Here is a 22,437-nt window from a genome sequence, read left to right on the forward strand (position 1 = left end):
AGGAATTAAGTTTGGTTTTGCACACCAAAAAGAGTATAAAAAGGGTAAATGTTTAATTTTATGTTTGGTGTCCCACCAAGATTTGATAGAAAGACACTATAACCCTTTGAAGGACATCAGGAGTCATAAATTCCAAAGCAATCAGGGAATTTCTTGACAGCTGCTTGAATTTCTTTTACTGGTTTACTTAATAAAATCATAGAGTTTCATGCATATGAGTAATCTTACTATGGACAGTAGCAAGGGACTAAGTTTGGTGTTCCCACACCAAAGTAAGTTCAAAAACCCACAACAGTTCATGCATGCTAACCATTTTCTTAAGTGCTTGAGGAACAAGCAACTTCCAATGATTGTGCAGGGAAGCATTTGACCTCTTGAAGGAATCATACAGCATCACCAAAAGGAATACAGAAGTTATAGATGATGATGACAAAAGGAAAGCTGGAAGACACTCCCAAGAGGTTGTATTGTCACTTAATTCCTTTTGCTTTGAAATGTTCTAAATTGGAAGTTTCTATATACCATGCTGATTAGTCTGAATTCTGATGTCTGCTAAATATTCTAGTATAGGTGCTTGTTTTCATTTTCATCTGCTTAAATATGTGTCTTGTACCCCTTCTGCATAATAAAAGAAAAGGTTAAAACAAAAGCTGTAAAAGTCCAATATGCTAGACATTAGAAAAAGGATCAGTGGTGGTAATTGTTTGATTAGTTAGTAAGCTCAGTTATAAAAGCTACAGGGTACAATGTTTCTTTCAAGTGTAAACTTAGTTGCTACTATGAATCTTTTATGAATAAATGTCCTTGGAAAAAAAAAGTAAGAAAGAAAGAAAGAAAAGCCAAGAATTGGCAACAAACAAATAAAAGAGAAAAAGAATAGAAGCTAGACACCAATAGCTTGGACCTTAAGACATATGCCTGTGGTGTCTTTGTACTGGGATCTGCTTGGATGATTAGGTTCTAAGGAGTGTTTCAACACTTGGTAACTTGGGTTAACTAACCCGGGATAATCAACCAAAAGTCCATTATCAAGAGCAACCTAGTTACAAGACATTTAGTAACCTAAAGAGGTGCTGGGCACCAATGTCTTAAGAAGAATTGTGAGCCAAGTGTTTGTAGTGAATAGGTGTTGATTGAAAATTAAGCTAAGAAGCTGAAGCAACACTTGACACTGAGCTACAATTGATAAATAAGTTTCTAAAGCAAAGGAAGAAGGAAAATCTCACAAGGACTAATACAGAATAAGGTTTTGTAGCAGCAACTCTAGTTAACACTTAAAGGGGGCATTTTGCACTTGGAAGTTAACAATAATTGAGCTGCATTTTGTCTGCATACAACCCCATGAGCCAAATTCAATTACTCACTAATAAGGACATATATATATATATATATATATATATATATATATATATATATATATATATATATATATATATGCTTATTTGTTTTCATGCCTTTTTCTTATGTTTAATGCTTGCTTGGGGACAATTAAGATTTAAGTTTGGTGTTGTGATGACAAGTCATCTTATGCTAGTTTCACAAGCATTTTTCTCTTGTTTTCTTAGGTTTTATACACTTTCTTGCATAGTAGGTAGGTGTTTGGATTGAGATTTCATGCATTGCCTAAGTTTATTGAACATGGTTGTTTATGTGCTTTTTATATATATATATATATATATATATATATGCTTATTTGTTTTCATGCCTTTTTCTTATGTTTAATGCTTGCTTGGGGACAATTAAGATTTAAGTTTGGTGTTGTGATGACAAGTCATCTTATGCTAGTTTCACAAGCATTTTTCTCTTGTTTTCTTAGGTTTTATACACTTTCTTGCATAGTAGGTAGGTGTTTGGATTGAGATTTCATGCATTGCCTAAGTTTATTGAACATGGTTGTTTATGTGCTTTTTCATAAGGTTTTATGCTAATTTTTGCTTGATGATATGCATGATGCAAACACCTTGTGATTATAGCCAACTTTGATGAAATTGTTTACTTGATTTTATGAGAAATGAGGCAAGAAAGAAGTAAGAAAGAAGAAGAAGAAACAGAGCAAAGAGTATTGAAGAAGAGAGGAAGATGCAACGTTGGTAGCAACGTTGATCCATCAACGTTAAAGGTAACGTTTTTGTAGAGAAGAAATGGGTGCCAACGTTGAGGGCAACGTTGGCGATCCAACGTTACTGATAAACCCATATTTTATGATATATTTTGTGCCCAATTTAAGTGACTTATTCAATCCTTCACCCACTTATTCATGTTAATTGCATGGTTTTATTTTCCCTTCCTTATTATGTGATATATCTGAAAAACATGTTTCCTATGCTTTAAGAATAATTATTTTAATTACCCTTTATTACCATTCGATGCCGTGATTTGTGTGTTGAGTAGTTTCAGATCTTCTAAGGCATGAATGACTTAAAGGATGGAAAGAAAACATACAAAAATGGAAGGAAAGCACAAAATGGAGTTTTTGAAGAAACTGGCAGCGACGCGAACGCGTGGGCGACGTGGCCGCATGCCTGGCGCGAAAAGACAGCGACGCGAACGCGTGACTGACGCGATCGTGCACCACGAGCATAACGCAGATGACGCAGACGCATGACCGAAGCGAACGCGTGATAAGGAAAACTCCAGATGACGCGACAGCATGACCCACGCGGACGCGTGACAGAGGCCACGCACCAGAAATTACAGAAAATGCTCCCAGCGATTTCTGAAGCCCTTTCTGGCCCAAATCCAAGTCCAGAAAGCACAGATCAGAGGTTATGAAGTGGGGGAATGCATCCATTTAGGGAGAGTCTCCAATTATTTCACTTTTCATGATTTATATGTAGTTTTTAGGGAGAGGTTCTATCCTCTCTCTCTTAGGATTAGGATTTAGGATTTTTCTCGCTTTCATGATTGCCCCTTTCTATCAGGTTCAACATTCCTTTTTATTAATTATTTTCTCAATTTAATTTATGAAATTTTATATGTTACAGATTATTCTTTTAATTAATGTTATTTGAGGTATTTCAGTTTATGATTGCTCTCTTTTATTTATGTTACTGTTACTTCCAATCTGAAGATATTTTTATTCGAGTAGATTTACTTTTCCCCTTTTGGTCTTGATTAAGAAATCAGTAACTCAGGAGTTATCAAACTCAACGTGATCGATAATTGTTATCTTTGCTAATTGAATTGAACTTCAATAATTCCAGTCCTTTCTTAGGAATTGACTAGAACCTGAAGATTAGACTAATCAATCCACTTGACCTTCCCTTGCTTTAGTAAAGGCTAACTAAGTGGGATTAAGACTCAATTCTCATCACCATTGATAAGGATAATTAGGACAGGACTTCCAATTTCTCATACCTTACCAAAAGTTTATTTTACAGTCATTTACTTATTTTAATTGCAATTTAAATTACTTGCTCCATACATTCAAAACCCCAATTTACAATCTTCATAACCAATAATAAGAACATACTTCCCTGCAGTTCCTTGAGAAGACGACCCGAGGTTTAAATACTTCGGTTATCAATTTATTTAGGGGTTTGTTACTTGTGACAACCAAAACGTTTGTACGAAGGGATTTCTGTCGGTTTAGAAACTATATCTACAACGCAACTATTTTTATAAAATTCTTTACCAGCAAAAATCCTAACGTCAAAATGGCGCCGTTGCCGGGGAATTGCAAACGTGTGCCTTATTATTGGTTATTGTAAATATGTGCTTTTTACTTGTTTATTTATTTTTATTTTTGTTTTTATTTTTGCTTTTTCATAAATTCAGTGGTTATTGGTTTTTATTTAGTTATTAAAATTTTTTTTTTCAAAAATTTGTTCTTAGTGTTCATCTTGATCTTCAAGTTGTTCTTCGTGTTCATCTTGACCTTCAAGTTGTTCTTAGTTATTCTGTTCGTTTTGATCTAAAAATTTTAAGTTTAGTGTCATTTTATTATTTTTCTCTTTCCTCATTTAATTCAAAAATATCTTTTTTCTTTATTTTAATTGAATTTTCAAAATTTGCAAAAAAAAAAAATTCACATTTTTATTTTAAAATTTTTATCTTATCTTATCTTATTTCAAAAATCAAATTTCAAAAGTCAAATTTAAAAATTTTCAAAATTCAAATTTCAAAATTTAAAATTCAAATTTCAAAATTCAAATTTCAAAATTTCAAATTTCAAATTTCAAAATTTAATTTTCAAATTCAAAATTTAAATAACCTTTTAATTTAAAATTTGTTTTTATTTTCGTTTTTAATTTTTATTTACTATTATGAGTTCTCACCCCTCTCGCTTTGAGTTTGGTTCCAATGTTGTTGCAAGGAATGGAAATTATAACAGGAACATGCATCAAGGTCAAAACAATCAGAGATGGAAGGAGCCACGAGGATCTGATCAACCCTTTAGGCAACAACACCCTCCAAGATATCATGGACAAAGGCCATTCTACAATGCATACCAAGCTGATAGATATGGTGGACAACCTTGTAACTACCAACAAGCCCCACCCTGTGCTTATAGACCACCCTCTCAACGTAGCTTTGAACCACCACACTCACAAGTTCCTTTTCACCATTCACCACCATATGATCCTTATTTACCCCAATCCCAATCCGATTACTCCCAAACACCCCCATTTCCCTATGTACCATGTCCAAATCCATCACCTCCAGAATCACAGGCTCACCTCAAGAAAATAGTAGATTAACTTCAAACAAACCTTCATCAACTAGAGCAAGAAATAAGTGAATTAACTTCTAGACGTTCGGGCATTCAAGGACCTCCCACAACCCCATGTGGACAATCTAATGAAGAGCGTAGCATGAAGGAGATACTAGAAACTCCAGTGGACAAAATAGAGCGTAACTTCGTACTGGAACAAGTAGAGGACGCTGTCATTATAAATGAAGAAGAGTTGGTTGAAGACTTAGGAGACGCTGAACTTTTATGGGAATCCAGAGTTGTGGAGAATTCTGTCAAGGACGTTACAATTGATGCTAAGGAGGATATTGCACAACCCCCAAGGCAAGTCTTTTATGAAGAACTAGACGGAATAATCCATGAAGCAAATCTCCTTGATGATGATAGTCACAAGTCAAGTTCTCCTAGTAATGAACTTGCATCCGCAAGTGAATTCTCTGAGATTGAAGAACCTTATCCAAGTGAATATGAAGAAGATGCGGAGGTAGACTTCTCTCAACCTCCAGCTTACGACTTGAGTGATGAGGAAGACATAGAAGACTTTGATCAGGACGATGTTGAATTTGAAGAATTCTGCAAGGAAGTGGAGAAATTCACAGAAGAGCATAAGGGAGTAGAACTTACAGAACCACTGGAAACACCTACCCCAAGGCCATTACCACCTAATACAAGCTTCAAGTGGGTACAATCATTAACCTTTATCTTTACTTTTCCATATGAATACGGTTTGCTTGAAACAGATGGCCAGCTTAGAGCTCTCTGCGGCTTTAAGATTAAGAGGAAAATGGCTCGCACTAAGAGCTGGTGCACAAGGTTCAATAAGGTTCCACGCTTCAACTCGAAGTGCACGGATTGGCATCATGTTCAATCGAATGGATCTCAGAAAACGTTTGGTTATCTTGGTGAGAATCTAATTTCTAAACCGCCTGGATGGAAAAATATAGATCAAGACGAAGGCGGATTTAAAAGCAAAGTTTGGGATCCTGGAATCTATTCTGACATTTGTCATCCCAGGAGCCTGAGAATCTGTTTGAAGCTGCTCAGAAGCTTTACATGCCTAGTTTGGGACCCCGGAGGCTGTTGGCATTCCAAACATTGGTGGAGATTTCTGGATGAGTTTAAGCATAAGCCACCATAACAAGAAGCTCATCCAATGTCCAACTTAAGGACTTTAACTAAAAGTGCTAGGTGGGAGACAACCCACCATGGTATGGTCGTTTCTTTTTCAGTTTTATTTCGTATTATTTATTCTTTTTCAATTGAACCTGAATATTATTCATTAGCATTGCATACTGCATAATTGCATAATTGCATATAAAAAAAAGGATGAGAGAACTTTTGCGTGGTCTAGAAATTTGTGGATAAATCCTCGTTGCAAGTATAGTTTCTAAACCTTCAAAAGTCCTTTCATACAAATGTTTTGGTTGTCACAAGTAACAAACTCCTTTAAAATTGATAATTGAGTATTTAAACCTCAGGTCGTCTTCTCAAGGAATTGCAGGGAGGTATGTTCTTATTATTGGTTATGAGTTTGTAAATTGGGGTTTTGGAAGTAAGGAAGGAATATGTTGAATGACAAGTAAAATAAAATAATAATAATAAAATGTCTTGGCAAGGTATAAGAATTAGAATTCCTATCCTAGGTATCCTTATCAGGTGTGAAGAGAATTGGGTTTTAATCCCACTTGGTCACCCTTTACTAAACAAAGGAGGGTTAAGTGGACTGATTAGCTTGATTCTCAAGTCCTAGTCAACTCCTGTGGAGAGACTAGCTTTTAGAGCAATCCTAGCCCAATCAGAATCTGCCAATTTCAATCACTTGCTGAATTTGATGAATCAAGTACTACCAATCACTTGACCAAAGCCAAAAGGGAGAAAAATATCTAAATTAAATTAAAAGCATCAATATAAATAAAGCAAAGCAAAATTAAATCTAAAAATACCTCGAATTACATTAACAAAAGAAATTAAATCTGACATGGACATTCATAAATTAAATTGAGAAAATAAATAAAAAGAACATTGAACCTGGGATTGAAAGTCACTCCTAAAATTAAGAGAAATCCTAAATCCTAATTCTAAGAGAGAGGAGAGAACCTTTCTCTCTAAAAACTACATCTACTCCTAAAATTGTGAATATGAAAGCTTATTATGAATGGATGCAATCCCTCTACTTTATAGCCTCTAATCTGTGTTTTCTGGGCCGAGAACTGGGTCAGAAACAGCCCAGAAATTGCTGGTTGTGAAATCTGCCATGCTGGTTTTTTCGTCACTGCGACGCGGCCGCATGGAGCACGCGGTCGCATCGCCTAGAGTCAGAGCAATTATGGCATATTATATATCAAATCGAAGCCCCGGACATTAGCTTTCCAATGCAACTAGAACCGCATCATTTGGATCTCTGTAGCTCAAGTTATAGCCGTTTGAGTGCAGAGAGGTCAGGCTGGACAGCTTAGCAACTTCTTCAACTTCTTGTATTCCTTCCACTTTTGCATGCTTCCTTTCCATCCTCTGAGCCATTCCTGCCCTGTAATCTCTGAAATCACTTAACACACATATCAAGGCATCTAATGGTAATAATAGAGGATTAATAATAAGCAAATATAAGATCAAAGAAGCATGTTTTCAATCAAAGTACATAATTAGGAAGGCAAATGTAAAACCATGCAAATAGTATGAATAAGTGGGTAAAGAGTTGATAAAAACCACTCAATTGAGTACAAGATAAACTATAAAATAGTGGTTTATCAACCTCCCTACACTTAAACATTAGCATGTCCTCATGCTAAGCTCAAGAGAAGCTATAAAGATGAAGAGGAATGATATGATATGAAACCTATCTATATGAATGCAACTACATGCAAAATGTTTCTACCTACTCAGTTAAAAGTAAACAAATCTTTCAAGAAGAAATATGAACTGGATTTCACTAATTCAAATCATGAAAATGAAGTACATATAGACTTGCATAAAGAAAATAGCTCGTGAAAGCAGGGAACAAGGGATTAAGCATCGAACCCTCACTAGTAGTGTATACACTCTAATCACTCAAGTGTTTAAGGTTCGATTCTCTCAATTCTCTACTAACCTTGCTTTCTAAGGCTTGCTCTTCATCTAACAATCAACATAAATTTAATACACAGATACACATATCAAGAGGTCTTTTAAGGGTTGTAATGGGGTTAGGGTCAAGGTAGGATTGTATTTGGCCAAGTGGACTAAAATCTGAATCCTTAATTAACTTAAACTTTCCACCTAACTTTAGACAATCCATGTAATCATAATACCACATCTAACTATTCATTAACTATATTTTCCACATATTCATGCATCCGATTTTGAGTACAGTACATATGTATTGCTTTCATCATTTACTTTGGGGCATTTTGTCCTCTTTTTCTTATTTGCTCTTTTTCTTTTCTTTTTCTCTTTTTCTTCTTTTTCTTCTTTTTTTCTTCTCTTTTCTCTCTTTTTTTCTTTATATTATATTTTTATTTTCTTTTGTTTTTCTCAATGCATATGATTAAATTATTGAATGCATGAACATGTCCTAAACATTTCTTTCACATTTTCAGAAAATTCTAACATACTCAATTCTCAAACCAAATGTTTCCAAAGCCAATTTCTCCACACTTAAATCATAAGTGCTCTCACTAGTCTAAACTAACCAAGGATTCAAATTAAGGACATTATTGTTTTTCGCTTAGAGTTAATGATGTGCTAAAGTAAAGAACAAAGGGGGTATAATAGGCTCAAAATTGGTTTGCAAGGAATAATGAAAGGGTAAGGCCATATGGGTATGTAAGCTCAGTGAAAAAAAGGCCTCAATCATGTAAGTGCATGCATACATCAAACCATGGAAATATAGATTTAAGCAAGACAAAGATCACAATTTTAGAGAGAAAAATACACACTAAAAATAAAATATTGGTTGGTAAAATGCAACCAATTCAAATAGGCTCAAAAATCTCACAGGTTTTGTGTGTTCGAGCTCTAAACCATGTTACAAAATAGTATCTCTTCAAACAAGTGTAACAAAAATTTTATTCAAATTTGTGAAATGCTATAAAAAGTTTCTTGAAAAAGAAAATATTTCTTCAACTAAGTGGTAAAATATGCACAAAATTAAACAAATAATCAAACATGAAAATGCAACAATGAACAAACAAATAAAATAAAAATTTTGGTGTTGAGTCAGGAAATAACTAACCCATGGAGATCGGTATCGACCTCCCCACACTTAAAGATTGCACCGTCCTCAGTGCATGCTAAGATCTGCAAGTGGACGGGTTGCTTCAACTGATGCTTTTCTTCAAGCATTGTGAAGATGGACTTGTTTGTCTCCCCTTTTAGAAGTTTCTCCCTTTTTTCGTCTCCGGTGGCCAGCCTGAAAGAAGAGAAAAAAGAAGAACAGTAACCCAGAAATAAAGATAAAATAAAATATGGTTGGGTTAATGCCAGATAATGAGGGTCTCAATTACATGGTAGCTACAACATGCAAATGAGAAAATAATAGAAGTACATGGCAAATCAAGAGTGCAAAAATTTGCAAAAATAGGGAAGAGAGTGTGGGTAAGGAGAGATATAAAAATTCATGTCAATGTAAAAGTAATACAGGTATAAAAGATTGGCATTGATATAAATAATATTATCTAACCAGAATAAAACAAGTCTCTAAGCACCTAAAATAATTCAAGAGAAGATGCAACAGTGAAATAAGAAAATTTTAACACCAAAGGAAAAATAATTAATTTAGAAAAGAAAATAAAAATATGCATAAAATTAAGATGCAATGAATGAAATATGTAAACAAATTAAGTAAAATAAAAGATAAGAAGAATGAGAAGGGAGAGAAGGGAAGAAGAAGTAAGTAAGAAAGGAGGGAGGAAAAATTAGGATTGGGGGAGAAAAGATAAGATATTTGGCAAATTAGGATAAGCTGTGCGGCGCAAGCGACGCGGTCGCGTCGGTCACGTGGTCGCGTGACCCGTTTAATGCTACTGGTGCGAGGGTAGCCTCACTCTCGCAAAACTCTCTATTCAAAAATCATTAATTGCCAAATATTGGGTGACGCGGTCGCGTGGTTGACGCGATCGCGTGAGTGGCCATCATGGGGATATGACGCGGACGCGTGAGCCATGCGTCCGCGTGGGAAGGCATGTGCGATCAGCACCAGTCCAGCACCACTCTCGCACAACTTTCGGTCATGCACCCTTTCTTACGTCGATTTCCAGGTCACGCGGCCGCATGGGTGACGCGGTCGCGTGGGAGGCCAAAGTTCCCACCTGACGCGGACGCGTCAGCAACGCGGCCACGTGGGGTCAAATTATGCTACAGGCGCGCCTCCAGCCACGCTCTCGCGTGACTTTCTATTCGTTTTCTTTTCTTCCCATTGCACTGGTGACGCTGCCGCGTCGCGTGCGTGCTTTTTTTTTTGTTAAATCTGAAAATATGCAGAATGCAGTGTTAATATGAATGTTATGAGTAATTCTAGGTTCAATGAAATAAAATAAAATAAAACTCAAAAACAAACAAAATGAAATAAAATTAAAACTGAAAAGGGAACGATCATACCATGGTGGGTTGTCTCCCACCTAGCACTTTTAGTTAAAGTCCTTAAGTTGGACATTTGGTGAGCTCCCTGTTATGGTGGCTTGTGCTTGTATTCGTCCAGGAATCTCCACCAATGTTTGTGATTCCAATGGCCTCCGGGGTCCCAAACTAGGCGCAGAAAGCCTTCAAGTAAGTTAAAGAAAGTGACTAGGCCCCAAGAGTGTTGATTGTTGGAATGAATTCCGGGGTCCCAAACCTTGCTTTTGCACCCGTCTTCAAGTTGATTATCATGATTCCATCCGGGTGGTTAAGCTTTAGAATTCTCACTGAAGCGTCCAAACAACTTCCTAGACCCATTCAATTGAGCTTTACACCAACCTTTGCGTTTAAACTTAAAGCTTCCAACCATAATGAACCTTGCAGGACAATTCTTACCACTGACCATCTTCCTCTTACTCTTAATGCCACAAAGAGCTCTAAGTTGACCATCTGTCTCCAGTAGCCCATATTCAAGTGGAATTAGAAAGCTAAGGGATATGAATTTTATCCACTTGAATGTTGTGAAGGATGATGGCAACTTAGGGGGAGGGGTCTCCAATAACTTCGGCAAGGTGATTTCCAGCTCCACTCCCTTGTGCTCTTCTCTGACAACTTCCACCTCTTTGCAAGTTTTTTCAATATTAACCTCTTCCTCTTGGTAGCTTTCTTCCAATTCAATCTCTTTTTCATTGCTCACCAAGGGCATGTAAGGAGGCTCTGTGACTGGACTTTCCAATGGAGGTACAACATCTCTGAAGTCTACAACCACTTCTTCCTTTTTAATAATTGCTGCTTTGTCCAGTTGTTTAAGTATAAAATCGTACTCATCCTCGATGATTTTCTTTCCATGACAACTCCTTTCAACTACTCTTTCATCTTCAAGGGTCTCTCCTACCTTTACCCGTAGGGCCTCTTCTAGCTCTTTATGAAGTATGGATTCGCGAAGATGATTCCTTCTTTCCTGTTCCATATCAATAGCATAATTGGGATCATCTTGCTCTTGGATTGATGGATGCGGGTGCCCTTCCATGGAGGGTGGTGATGGGATGAAAAGATCATTATGTGGTTGAAAAGGAAGTGCACTAGAGCTTGAGGGTTGAATATTGGAGGTAGAGGGTTGGTTCATGCGGGATATAACATTTTGGAGTGTAGAGGTGAGACCAATGATGTTAGAGATGAGTGTATTGTTATCCAATGGAGGTTGGGATAGATCTATGTATGGTTCATTTGGTTCATAGGGTGGTTGTTATGGTGGATGTGGGTTAGGGTCATATGGTGGTGTTTGGTGGTAAGGGGCTTGTGAGTATGGTGGTCCAGAGTTATTTTGAGGAGAGGGTTTATAGGCATATGGTGGTGGTTGTTGATAGTCCATTGGAGGTGGTTGTTGCCGTAAGGGTTGATCAAATCCTTGTGGCTCCTCCCATCTTTGATTGTTCCAACCTTGATGCCTGTTCTCCTTGTAATTTCCTATTCCTGCAACATAATTGTAACCAGACTCATAGCCAAAGGGGTAAGAGTTCATAGTAGCAAATAAAAATTAAAAACGAAAATAAAAATAAATTTAAAATAAAAGGTTACTTAAATTTTGAATTTGAAAATTAAATTTTGAAATTTTAAATTTGAAATTTTAAATTTTTGAAATTTGAATTTTGAAACTTGAAATTTGAGATTTGAAAATTTTTAAATTTGAATTTTGAAATTTGATTTTTTGAAATAAGATAAGATAAGATAAAAATTTTAAAATCAAAATCTGAATTTTTTTTATGGGAAATTCGAAAATTCAATAAAAATAAAGAGAAAAGATATTTTTGAATTAAATGAGGAAAGAGAAAAACAATAAAATGACACCAAACTTAAAATTTTTAGATCAAAACAAAGAAAACAACTAAGAACAACTTGAAGGTCAAGATGAACACGAAGAACAAATTTTTGAAAAATTTTTAATAACTAAATAAAAAACAATAACCTCTTAATTTATGAAAAAGCAAAAATAAAAACAAAAATAAAAACAAATAAACAAGCAAAAAGTAAATATTTACAATAACTAATAATAAGGCACACGTTTGCAATTCTCCGGCAACGGCGCCATTTTGATGAGAGAACTTTTGCGTGGTCTAGAAATTTGCGGATAAATCCTCGTTGCAAGTATAGTTTCTAAACCTTCAAAAGTCCTTTCATACAAACGTTTTGGTTGTCACAAGTAACAAACTCCTTTAAAATTGATAACCGAGTATTTAAACCTCGGGTCGTCTTCTCAAGGAATTGCAGGGAGGTATGTTCTTATTATTGGTTATGAGTTTGTAAATTGGGGTTTTGAGAGTAAGGAGGGAATATGTTGAATGACAAGTAAAATAAAATAATAATAATAAAATCTCTTGGCAAGGTATGAGAATTAGAATTCTTATCCTAGTTATCCTTATCAGGTGTGAAGAGAATTGGATTTTAATCCCACTTGGTCAGCCTTTACTAAACAAAGGAGGGTTAAGTGGACTGATTAGCTTGATTCTCAAGTCCTAGTCAACTCCTGTGGAGAGACTAGCTTTTAGAGCAATCCTAGCCCAATCAGAATCTGCCAATTTTAATCACTTGCTGAGTTTGATGACTCAAGTACTACCAATCACTTGACCAAAGTCAAAATGGAGAAAAATATCTAAATTAAATTAAAAGCATCAATATAAATAAAGCAAAGAAAAATTAAATCTGAAAATACCTCGAATTGCATTAACAAAAGAAATTAAATCTGACATAGACATTCGTAAATTAAATTGAGAAAATAAATAAAAAGAACATTGAACCTGGGATTGAAAGTCACCCCTAAAATTAAGAGAAATCCTAAATCCTAATCCTAAGAGAGAGGAGAGAACCTCTCTCTCTAAAAACTACATCTACTCCAAAAATTGTGAATATGAAAGCTTATTATGAATGGATGCAATCCCTCTACTTTATAGCCTCTAATCTGTGTTTTCTGGGCCGAGAACTGGGTCAAAAACAGCCCAGAAATCGCTCGTTGCGAAATCTGCCACACTGGTTTTTTCGTCACTGCGACGCGGCCGCATGGAGCACGCAGTCGCATCTTCTAGCATCAGGGAAACTATAGCATATTATATATTAAATTGAAGCCCCAGACGTTAGCTTTCCAACACAACTAGAACCGCGTCGTTTGGATCCCTGTAGCTCAAGTTATAGCCATTTGAGTGCAGAGAGGTCAGGCTAGACAGCTTAGCAACTTCTTCAACTTCTTGTATTCCTTCCACTTTTGCATGCTTCCTTTCCATCTTCTGAGCCATTCCTGCCCTGTAATCTCTAAAATCACTTAACACACATATCAAGGCATCTAATGGTAATAAGAGAGGATTAATAATAAACAAATATAAGATCAAAGAAGCATGTTTTCAATCAAAGTACATAATTAGGAAGGCAAATGTAAAACCATGCAAATAATATGAATAAGTGGGTAAAGAGTTGATAAAAACCACTCAATTGAGCACAAGATAAACATAAAATAGTGGTTTATCAAGGGCGTGCGACGCGACCGCATTGCTCATGCAATCGTGTCAGTTGCGAAAACCACCTCCCACGCGTCCGCGTCATTCACGTGGCCGCGTGATCTGGAAATCGGCGTAAAGATCCAACGCCCAGAAAGTTGGGCTGGAATCGTGCGGCTGTTGTGCGTTTCACACAAAAAGTCCCACGCGGTCGCGTCCTTGACGCGATCGCGTCACTTGCACAACACCCATCCCACGCGATAGCGTGAGCGATGCGTCCGCGTCGCGCGGATATCATGGCACTCTAGTGGAGACAGAGAGTTGTGCCGAAACGACGCTAGAATTGTGCGTTTAGCAAAATTTCCAGCGATGCGATCACGTGCCTCACGCGATCGCGTCATTCATCCTTTTACCCATTCCATGCGATCGCGCCACCCCACGCGATCACGTCAACCCCCCATTCTACCCCAGCCACGCGACCGCGTGCCCCACGCGATCGCGTGGATTCAAATTCATTAACCGCCCAGTGATGCGAAACCCTACCCTGTCGCCCCCCCAACCCCTTTCTTCTTTCTCTTCTCTGCAACCCCCTCTCTGCCCCTCGCCACTCCAGCCACTGCCGCGCCCAGCCACAGCCACCATGCCACCATCACCGCCGCTCCACCCACTACCAACACCCTCACCCCTTCCCTTCTATCCCCCTTAACACCTACCCCTCCCATTACCCCCAACAGTAACCCCTGCCACCGGACAGCCGTTTACCGCCGCGCCAACTGCCATCACCGCCGCATCTGCCACCACCGCAACCACCCCCAGCCATCTCTCAATCCCTTAGCTTAGTTCATACGCCTACCAGGTTCCGCCGAACGCCACCCTTATTTTAATTCGTAGTCAATTGCATTTTTTTTCGTTTCTGTTTACATTTAGGCTAGTTAGAAATGCATGTTGTAGTGGATTCTAGGTGGTTAGGTAGCCTAGGATGTGGTTAGTGGATTTAGGCCTGTTTAATTGCACTGTTCTTGCTACTTGTTTTATAATTTTCGCACTTTTGCTGTTGCTGTGATCTAAGTATTGTTCATATGATATTCTTACTGTACATGCTGCTATTGTGACTGCTCTTTCATGTTCAAATTATTTATATCTATTTGCAGTTTATTTTAATTTATATGAACTATTCTTCTTGCTGTTTATTTTGCGGGAATATCTAATTTTAGCCGGAATGCTGCCCAATTTTCTGTAAATCGTTTTGATTCTTATTCATGTCTTGGTTTAGGCACTTTCAATTTTGCTTTCTTTAGCTTTCACCAAACCAATTCATGAATGCACGGGCCAGCATTCTTATTCCTTTTGTTTTCCCGGTTTATAAATCACATTATTGATGATTTGATTTCAAATTTTCGTTATTGGTATATCTATATGAATCATCAACACCTTGATTTCCTTGCTTAAATATGAGTTGTCTGTTACTTCAAATTGTGAAATTCTTGTTACTTAGAAATCAATCATCATGCCGCTTACCTTAACTTTCTTTTTACTAACTCACTGATTTTTTATTTCTAACCTCTTTTTCAATTTAAAACCACTTTTAACTTTCTAACAACCCCCTCTGCTTTTTGACTCACTCTTTACTTTTACTTTTTAACTCAAAGCATGTTTATGGTTTTTCCTAATTAACATGAATTCTATTATTTTTTGGATTGAAATTTCTCATCTCAGCTTTTTATTCCCGAACCAATCCAAAATGCACAATTCTTCAACTCATTTATTTATTCTACTGCTCCTTTGCCACTATGTGCTTATTTTATTATTTGCCTACTTGTTTTTCTATTTTTATTATATCATAGATTTTTATTTTTCAGGATGTCTGACACTCAAAGAAAAGGAAAAGGAAAGGCAACAACTGGCAAACGAAAAAGAGGAGAATCCTCTATGTCCATCCTGGGCATCATGCATGATGACTCCTGGCGGGAGAAACACTTTACCCCGCAAGAGAAGGCTGACCAGCTACTCCCTGCCACTGATCCCACTAAGTTTGCAAACAGATACTGCGAGTTGAAGTATCCGGTGTTTGCAACCTCCAGGAACCTGTACCTGGAGCGGACTCTGAAAATTTCGGAAGAACTCCAGCAATACACCTCCGATCAGATCAAACAAAGAGGCTGGTTCTTCCTGGAGAGAAACCTGACAGAGGTCAATACTTCTTGGGTAAGAGAGTTTTACTGCAATTACTTTAAAACTTTCCTAGATGCAGTGAACCTAAGAGAGAAGCAGATACTGGTCACTGAAGAGGCCATTGAGGATATTCTGAAGCTTCAGCCTAAATTCGATCAGCTCGATGGTTACCAAAAGGCTGAGGAGGACATGCGCTTTATGAGGTTTGACTGGTATGCGGTCAAAGCAAGGATAGCCCTTGACCCGACTGTCCCATGGGTCATGGGTCTAAACACTACCGTGCCTAAGGGAATCAAGTGGATATACTTAAATGATAAGGCTCGGCTCTGGCACCAGATCCTGAGCAACTTTGTTATGCCAAGTACTTACGAGACGGAGCTACCTGCCGCGATGATCACTCTCCTCTGGTGTGTGATGGAGGGTAACGACCTGTACCTGCCACGATTCATCCGGTACTACATGGCCAGGGTCCACGTCAGAGGCACTCTCCCCTTTCCATATCTGATTACCCAGCTCGGCCGTCGAGCTGACGTGCCTTGGGAGGATGCTGATGAGAAGCCACCTGCTGCAGAATGCAAGAATATTATCCCTAACAGCAGGAACTTTCTGACTTTGGGCTACAGACCTCCATTCCTTACTGCCCCTAATGAGACAGCCACACGTTCAACTGGCCCCTCTTCATCTACTGCTACCCCAGCTACCACCACTGCACCTCCACCTACCTCAGAGCCAGTTTATCACCTCGTGCACTACCTATTTCAGCAGCTAGACTAGATGGAGTGCCGCAACCGGCGCCGATATGAGAGATCTGAGCGTCGCAGCAAGCGACACTATGAGCACCTAAAGCTGATGATACGATCTGGCGGCGACATCCCCTCCGAGCCTGACACACCATCAGAGCCATCTGAGGAGGAGGCGGATGATCATGAGGCGGAGACCCATCCACAGTGAGAGGTTGAGCAGGCATGCACGGAGCAGGCTACATCACAGCAGGAGGAGCCACCTCAGATTCAGTTTGCAGATCCAGAGGTTCCTATACAGTCAGCAGCTCCTCTGCAACAGGCAGATCCTCAGACCACCACCACAGAGACTCCAGCCACCCAAGCTTCCAGTGATGACACTCCTTCACATCCTGCTTGAGTGAGCTTCGAGGACGATGCTTAATTTTAAGTGTGGGGAGGTTGCCATCTCTGGCATATTTTTCTTGGTGAACCACTACAGACTCTTTTTATTTTATTACTTTTCTGTATTTTGATGTTTATTTTTATTCCTCAGTACTTATAAATTGCTCTTTTCATGTATTTTTACTCTATTTTCTGCATTTTGCACTTTAGTTCATATTTTAGCCAGTTAGTTTAGTTGCAATTCTAACTTATTAGCTATAGAATATGTGAATTAATTAGTATAGTTTACCCATTTAGCATATGATAAGTTTGGTTTAAATTGAAAATAAAAAGGAAGTAAACTAGAGACTTTAACATAATAAAAACAATCCACACCTTGTATATATAGCATTACATGTTAGTTAGTTAACGACATTTCATCAAGGAGAAACACTAAAACTTTAAAGCCACCCTAAGGTTTACATTGAGAATAATGGGAACTCTTAATTTTTCACTTGCATGACATATATAACTGAGATATGATTTTTGAGCTAGAGAACACAGCCTGTGAGTTTTGAGCTTAATTGTATGGTTACATTCAAACCATAATATTTTATTCCTATGTGTTTCACCCTTCTTTTTTATTCTGATGTTCTTTACTTTGTTTTAATCTATATGTCCAATTATAGAATATAGATACATACCAAGAAAGTGATTAAGGCCATTGTTTGGTTCTAGCTCACTTATCCCAAAATTAGCCTACCTTTTACATCACCCTTGTTAGCCCCCTTGAGCTTTTAATCCCCTCTTGTTCTATAAACCACAATACTAGCCTTAAGCAGAAAAACAAAATAAAAATCCCAAGTTGAATCCTTGGTTAGCTTAAGATAGAAATTGTGTATTGTTTAAGTATGGGGAACCTCATGGGAACGTGGATTATAGAAACAAAGTTAGAAAGTTAAAAGGAATAAAGACATTTCAAAATAAAAGTTTTGGGAAGAATGCTCATGTGAAATCAAAAAATTAAATTACCATGTTCAGTTTTAAAAAAAAAAATTAATAAAGGGGATACAAAAATTCCCCAATTGCAAAATAAAAGGAATCAATGCACATGGGACAAAAGTTAAATTTAATATATGAGCTTGCAATACAAAGTGAGAAAATTTGGGTAAATAGGTAAAGAAACCTTTGAATTACAAAATATGTATGTTAGGTGAGATCTTAGACTAATCAAGAATTCACTTATTAGCTCACTTAGCCTTATACATATACCCCTACCTTTACCTTGGCCCCATTACAACCTTATATAAAGACCTCATGATTTTTGTATGTCTGTATTCTGTAATTGTTGATTGGTTAGATGAGGAACAAAGTTATATAATGTAAGGATAAAAAGAAGAATAGAGTGATTAACCCAACACTGAGTGACTAGAGAGTAAACACAAAATCCAGTGAGGGTTCAATAGCTCATCAACATATATCTCTGCTTAAATTGTTAATTGTCTTGCAAGTTTGTACAATATTTTTCTTTCCCATCTCAATTGTAAAAGTGCTTTAACATTATCTAATGTTTGGCTATGCATATATGATTCCTTGAGAATGTGAATTAATTCAACTATATGTAAGTTTTATATACAAGTGAATGACAATTAGAATTGCATGATTTATTTAGGTAGTTGCATTTAGATTAGATTGCATTGCATGAGATTCCACCACTTTAACTTTAACCTTACTCTTTATCTTGGATTTTGATGTTAGGATTTTTGCTGGTAAAGAATTTTATAAAAATAGTCGCGTTGTAGATATAGTTTCTAAACCGACAGAAATCTCTTCGTACAAACGTTTTGGTTGTCACAAGTAATTAACCCTTAAATAAATTGATAACCGAAGTATTTAAACCTCGGGTCGTCTTCTCAAGGAACTGCAGGGAAGTATGTTCTTATTATTGGTTATGAAGATTGTAAATTGGGGTTTTGAAAGTAAGGAGCAAGTAATTTAAATTGAAATTAAAATAAGTAAATGACTGTAAAATAAACTTTTGGTAAGGTATGAGAAATTGGAAGTCCTGTCCTAATTATCCTTATCAATGGTGATGACAATTGAGTCTTAATCCCACTTAGTTAGCCTTTACTAAAGCAAGGGAAGGTCAAGTGGATTGATTAGTCTGATCTTCAGGTTCTAGTCAATTCCTAAGAAAGGACTGGAATTATTGAAGTTTAATTCAATTAGCAAAGATAACAATTATCGATCATGTTGAGTTTGATAACTCTTGAGTTACTGATTTCTTAACCAAGACCGAAAGGGGAAAAGTAAATCTACTCGAATAAAAATATCTTCAGATTGGAAGTAACAGTAACATAAATAAAAGAGAGCAATCATAAACTGAAATACCTCAAATAACATTAATTAAAAGAATAATCTGTAACATAGAAAAGTTCATAAATTAAATTGAGAAAATAATTAATAAAAAGGAATGTTGAACCTGATAGAAAGGGGCAATCATGAAAGTGAGAAAAATCCTAAATCCTAATCCTAAGAGAGAGAGGAGAGAACCTGAATAGATGCTCTCCCTAAATCTAAAAACTACATCTAAATCATGAAAAGTGAAATAATTGGAGACTCTCCCTGAATGGATGCATTCCCCCACTTCATAACCTCTGATCTGTGCTTTCTAGACTTGGATTTGGGCCAAAAAGGGCTTCAGAAATCACTGGGAGCATTTTCTATAATTTCTGGTGCGTGGCCTCTGTCACGCGTCCGCGTGGGTCACGTAGTCGCGTCATCTGGAGTTTTCCTTATCACGCGTTCGCTTCGGTCATGCGTGCGCATCATCTGCGTTTTGCTCGTGGCGCGCGATCGCGTCAATCACGCGTTTGCGTCGCTGTCTTTTCGCGCCAGGCATGCGGCCGCGTCACCCACGCGTTCACGTCGCTGCCAGTTTCTTCAAAAACTCCATTTTGTGCTTTCCTTCCATTTTTGTAAGTTTCCTTTCCATCCTTTAAGTCATTCCTGCCTTAGAAGATCTGAAACTACTCAACACACAAATCACGGCATCGAATGGTAATAAAGGGTAATTAAAATAAGACTGAGATAGTAAGGTATTACGACCTCTAAGAGTAGTAATATATATATAATAATAGAGAAAAGATACTTAACTAGGAGCCTTGAAAAATGGGTAAAACAAAAATCGCAAAACAAAAAGCGCAACGCTCAGGAAAGGATTACTTGCGTGCTAAGAAACCTAATAGGAACATGATAAAGTTAAGCAAAAGAATAAAGGAAAGCCAAGGAAACAGCATAACTAGCCCCTGACTTAGCCTGCGAAGCTAAGGCTGGCCAGAGGATATATATATATATATATATATATATATATATATATATATATTCTTAAAGCATAGGAAACATGTTTTTCACATATATCACATAATAAGGAAGGGAAAATAAAACCATGCAATTAACATGAATAAGTGGGTGAAGGATTGAATAAATCACTTAAATTGGGCACAAAATATATCATAAAATATGGGTTTATCAGTTGCCTCAAACGTGGGAAACTGCAGAATGCTGGTGCTGGCGTTGGAGAGAACGTTGGAGGTCCAACGTTACCTCCAACGTCTTCGATGGTTTTCAATTTTGGAGCCAGAAAATTTTTGGGTGACGCATACGCGTCATATGCGTCGATGACGCGTACGCGTGAAAGTGGAAAATTCCTTAATCCACGCGTAAGCATGAGTCACGCACACGCGTGAAATGGAAAAATTGACCATTCATGCGTACGCGTGGGTCACGCGTACGCGTGACCAAACGAACGTTAGAGGTCCAACACTACCTCAAATACTGCCTCCAACATCCGCGATAAGCTACCCCAAATTTTAATTTGAAAAATTTCAATCCACTCACACACGTGGATGCATATTCTAGTCAGATACGGTAAAGCGTGAGCAATGCACACGCGCAAAACACTGTTTTGATGCGTACTGGTGTGGGAAATCGTGATTCACACTTTTCACATTTCCGCACAACTAACCAGCAAGTGCACTGGGTCATCCGAGTAATACCTTACGTGAGTAAGGGTCGATCCCATGGAGATTGTCGGCTTGAAGCAAGCTATGGTCATCCTTGTAAATCTCAGTCAGGCGGATTCAAATGGTTATGAGGTTTTGATAATTAAAAGATAAATAAAACATAAAATAAAATAAAGTTACTTATGTAATTCATTGGTGGGAATTTCAGATAAGCGTATGGAGATGCTTTGTTGCTTCTGAACCTCTGCTTTCCTATTGCCTTCTTCCAATCATGTATGCTCCCTTCCATGGCAAGCTGTAGGATCTTCTCAGTGAAAATGGTCCTCTACGGTTTCTGCACGGCTAATCAACTGTCGGATTTCTTGTCTCGGATGAAAAAAACCAGGCATAGCTACCGCATGGCTAATCATCTGTCGGTTCCCGCTAGCGTCGGAATAGGATCCATTGATCCTTTTGCACACTATCACTGCGCCCAACATTCACAGGTTTGAAGCTCGTCACAGTCATCCCTTCCCGGATCCTACTCGGAATACCACAGACAAGGTTTAGAGTTTCCGGATCCCAAGAATGCTGCCAATCGGTTCTAGCCTATACCACAAAGATACTAATCTCACGGACTCGGTCCGTGTATTAGATATCCAAGAGAATATACTCTAGCTATCATCCAATGACTACGTTGAACATCATGTAGACCGCTTGTGGTTGTCAGGCACACGGATCGTGGCTAAGCGAGTAACAAATATAGTGGGTGATTGTCATGGGTCACCCCTTCATTCTGACTTAACTGAATGAAGTACAAGAGTATATCTTGGACAAGAAGTAGGCGTGAATTGAAAGAAAAACAATAGTACTTGCAATAATTCATGAAGAATAGCAGAGCTCCACACCTTAATCTATGGGGTGTAGAAACTCCACCGTAGAAAATATATAAGTGAAAATAGTCTAGGCATGGCCGTGAGGCCAGCCTCCAAAACGTGAACAATGGTCTATGATCGCATAAGCTCTCTAATACAATAGTGAAAAGTGCTATTTATACTAAACTAGTAACTTAGGTTTACAGAAAATGAGTAACTAAGTGCAGATAGTGCGGAAATCCACTTTTGGGGCCCACTTGGTGTGTGCTTGGGCTGAGCATTGAAGCTTTTTCGTGCATAGGCTATTCCTGGAGTTAAACGCCAGCTTGGGTGCCAATTTGGGTGTTTAACTCCAATTCTGGTGCCACTTTGGGCGTTTTACGCCAGAAAGTTTTAGGCTGGCTTTGGACGCCATTTTGGGCCATCAAATCTCGAGCAAAGTATGGACTATTATATATTACGAGAAAACCCAGGATGTCAACTTCCTATCACAATTAAGATCGCGCCAATTGG

Source organism: Arachis ipaensis, chromosome B1 (assembly GCF_059453495.1).
Source record: "Arachis ipaensis isolate K30076 ecotype BB chromosome B1, ASM5945349v1, whole genome shotgun sequence".
In the NCBI taxonomy this organism is placed as follows: domain Eukaryota; kingdom Viridiplantae; phylum Streptophyta; class Magnoliopsida; order Fabales; family Fabaceae; genus Arachis; species Arachis ipaensis.